Below are 7284 nucleotides of genomic sequence, written 5' to 3'. Positions count from 1 at the left end.
TTAGTAGATGACCGAGGCGAGTAGTCTGCGCTGCGCGTGGGACCACCAGGTATTTGCCAAGAGAGCCCTTTGCGGCTTGTGCTTTTCGTCCTCTGTTAGCCGGTCCCCTGCCCAGGATGGGCACGTTCATCTCTGCATCCTGGCTCTCAGGGCTCAATTCTCAGAGGCTTGAACTTCAAAAGGAACAGGAGCAGCTCCTTGTTTGTTCAAAGTTCTCCTGAAACAGCTCGGGAGGGTTATTCTTTCAGAGTCCTCAGAAAGTTATGCAGATTTTGATTACACCTGCAATTACAGAAAGCCAATATGTTGAGTACGGCAAATAAGTCATTTTTAAAGACAGCTTTGGTATTCAAGGCATGCTCTTCCCTTTTATTTTCTGCACAAAGCAACTTGGTTGGAAAGCTCTCCCTTTCTGAATACCTTGCCACAGGAATCTCACTGCCATCCTCTGAATGGAAAGAGTTACACACAAAATGACAGAAATTGGTAGTAACACATTTTTTGGACCTCCTGAAACTGATACTGTAGGAAGTAGGTTTTTCTTTGAATGCAGGCAAGACTGGAAATTTAAAGGAAAAATTCCTCATTCTGTGTATTTCCAGAAGAACATGGACTCTGCAGCATTAGCCTTGTCCTGCTTTGCTCAGCAAGCCCAGGTGCTCTCCTGTTTGTGCAGGGAAGTTAGTATGGGGCATACAATGAGAAACAAGAACAAAAAATAAAAAAAAAAAAAAGCTTTTTTATAGTAGAGGTTTTCATCCCAAATGCATTTGGGCAGGTACAGTGACTTGTACTTACTGGTACATTTTCCATTAACTTCAGTCAGCTCCCAATTTTATATTGATTGTTTCCTGTTGATACATTTCCTGTAGCTACAGTATACAGCACTTAAGGTTTAGCATGAAGTCACTGTGCAAGTTCCGTATTAAAAAAAAACCAAACTACAACAGATGGCAGGCTGCCAGTCTCTTGCTTTTAGTATTTAGATTGACGCTATAGGATGAGTTCAAGTCTGTTACCTTTTTTGTGAACGACATATAACTCCACTGATGCCGATGGGGTTCACGTGGTATAAATGTGGTGCAGTGAGAGGCAAGTAAGATCTTCCCACCGCATGCCATATAAGCCAGAGTCTCAGAAGAAAACAACAGTGTGCCTTTATATAACATTAATTAAGCATCTGCTGAAAAGTAAATGAGTTTTGTGGATTCCTGATAAGTGGTATCATTGTGGAATACCTAATGTAGAGTATTTCTCCAAGTAGAAACATATCATGTTTCTGCTCTTTTACGGCAGGAATATTTCTCAGAGAGCTTTAGGCTGCTGTAGCACAGGCTAAAGGGGTGTAAATCAGCGCTGTTCTGTGGAGTGCTTGTGATAAAAACCCATGTGGGCTCACTCTGCACACCAGTGCTATACTGACTTACACCACCTGAACATTTTTACCCTGCATGCTTAGAAGTAGGACTGCAGCTGCAGCTATATTCTGCCTTGCTATCCATATTCAAGGCTGCATGTATTGATAATGGGGAAAAGGAGCTTTCTCAGCAGTCTTTCCATGTACACTCCTAAAAGAAGGAGAAATTACTTTTGTCGATTAGATTTTACCACCATTTCTCAGATCGTGTGCTATACGACCCCAGGAGCAGAACTGAATCCAAGCTCACTACAGTGAAAAAAAATCACAGTTAACAGAAGGTAGCAATAGCAGCATTAGATTAGATATTTTTAGTAGTAAAGCTTTAGCAGTAGAAAAAGGGTCAAGAACATGCATAATGCTGAGTAAAAGAGAAGGCTATCAGAAAAGAGGGAACTTATTTTTAAACGTGCCTCCAAATAACCCTATTATACTAGCATATCCTTTCAAGTCAGGTCATGGCTGCATTAAGCTTCCTACCGAGTCAGGTCATCCTGTGGGTATAAATGTGTGCTCTAAGTTGCATAAAATCCATCCAATCCTATTTGCATTGTCACTCTACGATACAAAATGCTATAGTGACCTTTTTTTATGTCCAGTACTATCTATAAAGCAGGCTTAGGCCCTTTTGTTCTTAAGGAGGTCAGCTGTCAGTTACTCTCTTAATGAGCTTCAGGCATTCCCAAAGAGTTTTCCAATATTGCAAGACATACCTGGCCCCAGGCAGAACAGTTATGGCTCTGCCAACACCTAAGCGGTGCAGACAGATCCCATGTGACAGGTTATGCAACTGAGCTGGGCTTTATATACCCCTAGGACCTTAAGCATGTAACGGGCTCGAGGGAAAAGAGCATCAGGTGAGGAAAAAATGTTTGCATACCTTGCTTCTTGGAGTGCTTTTGGCATTGTCGCAAACCATATTAGACTTAATCTTATGTTTCAGTAAAGGGTCAGCTTGTAAAACTCCCTGGGATGTAGTAATGGTTTGTGTGTTCTAAAATTGCAGGGTCTGAAATTTTGCAAAGACTCAGAAATCATGATTGCTTCTCTCCGGAGAATGACACCTGGGTATATAAGGTTGTTGCAGGTATGAAAATTCTGTCCTTTTTTTCTGCTTTTAATTACATCTTTGAAATACCAGTATTTCTTTTGCTCAGACTGATTTCATTTCAAATTATTGCATGGTCAACCCAAGGGAACGCTGGCTTCTGGTGGGTTAACTTGCGTAACAAGTAGAAGAAGTCTTAATTAAGCCTCTGCTGAAAAGTAAATGAATTATGATAATTCTTCATAATTGGTGTCATGCTGGAATACTGAATGCAGACTACTTGGAAGGAGTTTATGTTTCTGCAGTGCTTAAAGAGGAAATACTTCTCCACCATTTTCTCTTGCAGTGGCTTTGTGTGTTTGGGGCAGTAGGAGAATGTTAATGGGAAGAAGGATGCTGAGTTCCTAAGCAACTCAAAAGAGCTGTCAGTGAAATGCATCAAGCAGCTTCTATTTATATGATAAAGAAACCACAGCCAGTATTGGCCTCTGGAACACTGGTGGACCAGAGTATCAATTATTATATGAAAAGAAAAAAAAATAAATAAAAAAAGGCATGCATAGAAAATGTTTTAAATTAGCTACATAATTGAGAATAAACCAGCCCAAATATATATATACATCGAAGTAGAGCATCTTCTTTATCGTACTCCATATTTTGATATTTACAGTGTATATCCTTTTGTTGGAAAATCTGATGGCTCTTAGCAATGTGATCTGCATCCAAATCATAGACGATAGTAGCTGAGAGGTGATAGTTGCGTAGCTGAGGGGGTGAGCTAAGGATACTGTGTTTCAGTCCCAGCAGTGGAAGTTCTTTCACACCTCCTGCATATCTCTTGATATCACCTTAAGCAGTAATTTTATTTGGAATTTATTTTGCCATCATTTATTCTGCTGCTGAAGTAGCTACCCACACCGTCAGACACGTTTATCAAGGTCAGAGCACTCAGCTCTGATTATTTAACCTCACATAAAAAATCTAGAATCTGGAAGTGAAAATCAGGTTCCTTGGAACATGTCACTCCTGCCAGTGGTGCCATGCTTTCCGTCCGTGGACTGCAAGGGAGAGTACACAAAAGTCATTATTTCAGGCCTAGTCATGATTTCATATAAGAAATGCTGTAACTAGAAAGGCGCATTGTATGTTTTAACTCACAGCGCCAATATGTATAGGAATTTCTGTTTTGCTTTCTAGGGAGTCTGTGCAACTGTGTTTCTGCTTCTTGGTCAGTGTATCGTATGTCCTAGCAAGCAACAGTAACTTAATTTCTGTTCTGACTGTTATTCAGATTATCAGTAAATAATTTTTTTTGTATCTTTACTTTGATTGGCATTTTCTGCTACTTTGTTAGACTTGAGAAAGAGACTGTGTTAAAACTTGTCTGCTTGGTCTAGTCCCACCTGTGGAGCTAACAAAAGATGATACTGATCCCTTTTAGCCTTGCTTTCCTGAATTAATAACTAACATTCAAGGGAGCATCACTGTGTTAGCAGCTAATCTGTGGGAAGGAGATCTTTGAACTTCACGGAACAAGAGAGTCCCTTCTCTTTTATGCCTAAGCCTCCACACTTAATTCAGCTCCCCTTTCAGCCAAGTAGCCAGAGGGAATCCCATTAAAGTCACTGAAATCGATGAGTTACAAATGAGAGAGATCATATTAGAAATGTGTCTTTTCTTTTACAAAGCCATAAAAAGGGGAGCCCTGCAAAATGTGCAGTGGTTTGTGCCGAATACTCTTCAGCAAAAAGCAGAGTCATACTCTATGACATATAGAAGAAAAAAGTGCTTTGTAGGTTCCAAAGACACACTTTTGTGTTGCCCTCAGCTGAATCAGCATGTAATTTGCCCTGTTTCTCCCATAGACTCAAGCTGCAGGAAAAATCGTTACCAACTCGTCAGACACCTTGCTGCAACGGGCAGCGGTGCTACTGGGAATGTTTGGGATCAGTATATCCAGCTACAGCACACACCAGCTAACTCAAAAGAGACTTCCCTTGACCCTTCAAGCTGCATTGGGATGTGACCCAAGAAGTAAAGGCTTACATCAGTAGTGCTGATGCGTGGCTTTTCTGCCTCAGTAACTGGTGTGGAGGTAATGAGACACTTTGCAGCTGTGATTTCTACAGGCAAAGTTAAAAAGATGGACGAATTACAGACTTCTTCAAGAAAGAAAAAAAAACAATGACTAACAGAGGCATCAGTTTTCCAAAGACAAACCGTCTATAAATACAATGGACTTTCTTTGTTATCCCGTGTATACATTGAGAGAGATCTAAAGGTATAAAATACAGTTAAAATCAGAGTAGGTGTAAACAGATCGATGAGGGTGCCATGCTTCGTTAGTGTCACCTTGTTGCAGCTTTTGCAGATTTACTGTGCAAACACTGGTTTTGAAAAGGAAAAGTTAGAAGCAATATATTCCTTATGAGAAGAGTTAGACTGGTTTGTGCTGTTATATCTAACTAGATATGTGCATTTGTGTGTATTACAGAATTTGTGCACCCTAATTTTTCCTACTGAATCTTAAACATTTCTTGATGCCTTTTGTGTAAAAATCTTTGTGTATTTTAACACAAGCTGGTTACCTTCTGCCACAGCAGATATGGCCACAGGCTACGCCATCCATATGATGTTGGGAAGGAACTGTGGCAGCAGGCCAGATAACTTCATAATTGTGTACAGAAACTCTCTACTCTAGAAAGTATCAGTAAAAATACTGGGTTGGGTTTCATTGCAGAGTTCAGTATCTGATTGTATGCCTCTGCGAAGCCCACTCATCCCGTAATGTAGATTGTGATTAAAATAAAAATAGAGATTGACCTTTTTTCCCCTCCTTTTCCCTTGTTTTCTTGTTCTTCTCACTCAGTGCAATAGCTTATTCAGGAATGTTTTCTTACTATCGGTTTGCATTTTTCCGACTGTTTCTGATGTTTTATCTAAACATGGCTTTGTAGGCTCTTCGGTGCATGTTAGCGTTTCAAATCCTTTGTTCTCAGTTACTAAATACAAATATTATTTTGGGGGGTTTTTTCCATGTTTAAATTATTTCTTGTGTCAACAGTGTTTATATTCAACCACTAAGGGGCATCCTACACAGCTGAATGTTTTGAAGTCCAGCTTGTTCATTGCAACATTACAAACCACAAATTGAATCAGGCTGAAATTTTTACCTTTTTTTTATTTTTAAATCGTTCTTTCCCCTGTTTCCTTTTCTCACCCCCTCCAAGCAGTGTCTTTCCTCCCCCACAACTGTTTTTAAACTGAAGAAAATGAGAAAATCAGTGCTTACATGGTCATTTTTTACAATGTACCAGGTCACAAATTACCTCCATCTTGTATAGTGTTCTGTTTATACATAAAATTAAAAAATCGTATAATGGATCCCATCTTCTGCCTACACATACAGAAATGAAACAAAATACTTGATTCCTTTGACAAAAGTAAGACTGGTATCTCTGGAAAGCATTTAATCACATTGATTGAAGATGCACAGTGTGACCACCACCACCACCCTCAATATGCCATATATATGGCTTTTTAATCAATGCATATGGGTTTGGGCAGCTGCATTTTGATCACCTGATTTCCTGCCCCCATGCAACATGAATGGAAGATCATTAGCTGTTTTCAATGCCATTACTATGCTCATGTGAACTCTTCCGTTAGATAAAAGGTAAGTGCAAGAGCATTGTGATTTTAAGGTGATAGAATAGAATAAGATAAATGATAACTTGACCACTGAGATTTTCCCATTTTACTGTATCATGAAAATGATGCCCATGAGGAATATATACTTTTTCCATGAGAATTGCTTTGAATCGTTTTGAAAATTTTATCTGGCACCACTAGAAATGACAGGAGGACAACACAGACTATAGGCAAATTGACTGTGGAGAGACTCAGTAAAGGTATGGGCCTTAGGAGCCTCAGGAACATACAGTGAAGCACCAAGAAGGTGTAATTGAAATTAATTACAGAACAGTTACATTTAAACTTGCTGAAGATTTGGGGCTGGGCTGTAAATCACTGTTAGGTGAAAAGTTGGGACTGCATCCAGCGGAAGATGCAGATATCTGTAACTAACCTATCTGTTCCTGTAAAAGTCTAAAACCAAAATTTTAGTTTTTTGAAATACAGCTGCCACCTCATGCTGGGCACAACAGATGGCCATGCGCCCGTTGCTTTCACTGCTGCAGCAACCTGCAAGATTTCCCCTCAGCTGAGTGACGCTGGGATGTGCTGAGCACCAAGACATTGAAACTTGGTGGGGGTGGGCAACAATATGCCCATCATCTCATCCTCTCTGTGGCTGGAAGCAGAGGTGGACTGGGGGCTGCCATAAAATACTACTGGAAGCTAATATCCCCCGGCCCTTTTTATCCTGATGTTTGTTGGAGCAAACACTCTTTGGCAGAGGAAGGAAAGGCACCTGCACAGCGACTCTCGCAAAGGAGCCCGTGGCGCCGTACCTTCCCTCTGCATGTTCTTCAGAAGGACCCCATGGTCCTGTGTGGTCCTGACTTCTAAAGGAGGCTGGCCATTGCACCCATCCCAGCTCTGCATCAACGGCAGCAAGGGGCCCAAATTCACAATTAGGACAAGCTAAAGGCTTTTTCCTCCTAATTGCCCATTAGCTAAGGTTGCCCCCGCTCTCTGCACTCAGTGTTCCTTGTGCTTGGACCCTACCTAAGTTTGCCATGTTTGTAGACATCTAAGTCCAGCCTGCAGACTGAGTATGTGGCTGGGCTCCCAAACTGGGCAGGATACTGCTCCGTGCTGCAATTCCCTAACCTGCCTGTGAATTTAGTCTTCAAAG

The 7284-nt window shown here is 40.8% G+C and overlaps 1 long non-coding RNA gene across 1 annotated transcript; it reads left to right on the top strand.

Moving 5' to 3' along the window:
• The first annotated feature begins 2140 nt into the window (after positions 1-2140).
• LOC119149980 lies at positions 2141-5849 on the top strand. Its single transcript, XR_005104906.1, has 3 exons — positions 2141-2274; positions 2424-2504; positions 4331-5849. It is a non-coding gene; the product is annotated as an uncharacterized LOC119149980 (long non-coding RNA).
• Positions 5850-7284: the final 1435 nt, after the last annotated feature.

Source organism: Falco rusticolus, chromosome 6 (genome assembly GCF_015220075.1).
Source record: "Falco rusticolus isolate bFalRus1 chromosome 6, bFalRus1.pri, whole genome shotgun sequence".
In the NCBI taxonomy this organism is placed as follows: Eukaryota; Metazoa; Chordata; class Aves; order Falconiformes; family Falconidae; genus Falco; species Falco rusticolus.
The sequence above is the reverse complement of the archived record's forward strand: the minus strand, read 5'-3'. Positions and strand labels throughout refer to the sequence as shown.